This window comes from Octodon degus, unplaced genomic scaffold (assembly GCF_000260255.1).
Source record: "Octodon degus isolate 3935 unplaced genomic scaffold, OctDeg1.0 scaffold00264, whole genome shotgun sequence".
NCBI classification, from domain to species: Eukaryota; Metazoa; Chordata; class Mammalia; order Rodentia; family Octodontidae; genus Octodon; species Octodon degus.
In genome coordinates, this window is record NW_004524840.1 from 2,199,453 (window position 1) to 2,202,123 (window position 2,671).

Here is a 2,671-nt window from a genome sequence, read left to right on the forward strand (position 1 = left end):
TCGGGTATCTGTCCTAGCAATGAGAGAAGAGGAACTGAGACAAGCCCTAAGGCCATGGCTCCTGAACCATGACCAGAGCCTACAGAAGTCACCAGACCACAGGCAAGGTCACCATGACACTTGCTGTAGTTGGAGCTCATGGTGTCAGAGTTTGAAGGTCACTGATGTTGATGTTGAGTTTCCTGAAAATGAATGTCACTACCTATATCTATATACTACATTCCTTGACCAAGGATGAAGAAAAGCACTATGTAGGTTCTGTTGCCTTTGAGAATACATTTTCAGTGATACATAGGACCATCAAAACATGTCTTTCTGGGCCTGGGAAAGGGCTCGGTAGAATAAGCGCTTGCCTGGCAAGCACAAGAGCCTGAGTTCAAAGCCCCATTTCCACCAAAAAAAAAAAAAAAAAAAAAAAGTTAATGTATTTTAAGGCTGGGGAGATGGCTCAGTAGGATAAGTGCTTGACTGGCAAACACAAGGATCTGAGTTCAATCCCCGGTTCCAACAAAAACAAAACAAAACCAAAAAAAAAAAAAAAAAAAAAAAAAAAAAAAAAAAAAAAAAAAAAACCATAAAACAAAAAACAAAAAAACATGTCTTTCTATGTAAGCATCACTTGCAAGATGGATAAATAATAAATTCATTTATTATTTCACAGTATCACCATCAGTGTTCCATGATTATCCTCCTACACTGAACATGAATATTTACTACTATTTTTGTGTTTAAAGGATGAGTATAAAGCTATACTACATCAGGCTGGGGAGATAGCTCAATAAAATAAGTGCTTGCCTGGCAAGTACAAGGTCCTGAGTTCAATCCCTGGAACCACCAAAAGAAAATACCATAGTACATCAGATGAAACATTTTTGACAGTCCCCAATTTTTTACTCATTTTTAAGTAATGTGCTTTTCCTTTTCCTTACATGGAACTGTTACCTATATTTAAATACATGTTTCCTTCATTTTTAGCATTTTACAGACTGGGATACCAATTAATAAATAACTGTGCATGGGAGTTTAAATTCAAAGGGAGAATACATTCAGAAAAACATTAAACACTCTTGCATTTTAGCCTACATTATATTTCTACAGTATTTCCCATATTCTTTATTGTGTTTTATTTTCCTATTTTTAAATGTATTTGGTGCAGGGTGCCACCACGCCCTTCTCAATGATCGGCTCAGCCCTCCTGGGGTTGGGGCTGGCATCACACATGGTGCGAGGGATGAAACCCTGGTCATTGTGTTTCCCTAAGCAGGTGTTTAGTGCGCTGAGCTGTCTCGCTGGCCCCCATATTCTTTAACATGAAACACCACATATATTGTTTGTATGGCTTCTCCAATTTATCACTACATTTCCAAGTTAAAATTCCTGACACAGTTCCTGATTATTTTCATCCCCAAACAGTATTTTCCATGAGATTTGCAAAGTAGAAGGAGAACAGAGAGGAGCTATTCCAGAACCCAAGAGCTTGCTGCGTCTCCCGCTTGTTGACTCTTTCTGCCTGCTTTCCTTGCCTGTGCTGCTGCCTTGACGTAGCATAACTGCAGGTGAACAGTTATGATGGGGACTTCTTTTCACCTTCCCTGCATCTAGTTGCAGTGGATGCAGCTAGAGATTGTACTAGTAAGTGACATAAATCAGATCCACATGTACAAACATCCTATTTTCTTGCTGGTGATGAGAGCCTGAAGGGGTAAATAAAATTAGAAAGTTACAATAGATACTGTGAAAGGGAAAGGCTTTGTCCAATGGGAAGGACAAATTGGGATAGGAAAAAGACAAAAGAAAGAAGGAAAAAAGATCTATTTTGATATACATGCAAGATAGTTTGGATAATTGTACTGTTGACATCTGCTGGTCTTATGAAAGGAGCAGCTGATGCTTAATATTTCTTTTCATTTTTTTTCTTTTGAATTTCTTATAACTTTCTTGTTACTGTTTTTTCTTTAAACCAATCTTGCACATTTGTATCTGGTAACCTAAACAACTAATTTGAAGATAACATCATGCAATACAGGGACCATTGTTGAATTTCTATTACTTTGTTTAGCGAAATTTTGTATCATTTCTAATGCTATTTTTTTCTATTAAAATTTTTTATTCTTTAACAAATAAAGCATAGGTAAAGTTACTAACTTATAGACCTTTCAAAGAAGAAAATTCTGGGCCTAGATAACAGATGTATTCTACAGAGATGTAAGGAGCAAATATAACAAAAGTACACAATCTGTTTGAGAAAATAAACAAGAAATGCATCTTAAGACTTTTTTTTCCCCTGGGGCTATAGTTCTAAGGCACAGTGCCTGCCTGGCAAGAGCAAGGTTCTGTATTTGATTCCCAATATGTGAAAAGAGGCATTATAGTCAAGGCCATACATTTTCTTAATACTAATACTACATATAATGGAAGGAAAACTTACAAACCGATCTCCTCCACAAGCCTAATACACAAATACCACCAACAAAAAATTAGCAAATTGAATTCAGTAACATGAAAAACTAAATGTATTATTACTACATTATGTTTACCTGAGGAAAGAAAGAAGGAAGGAAGGAAGCAAGGAAGGAAGGAAGGAAGGAAAAAAGGAAGGAAAATTAAAATTAATACTAAAAATAGGTACAATATACTTCAATGCTTAACAGTCTTAGTAATAGGGGAAATA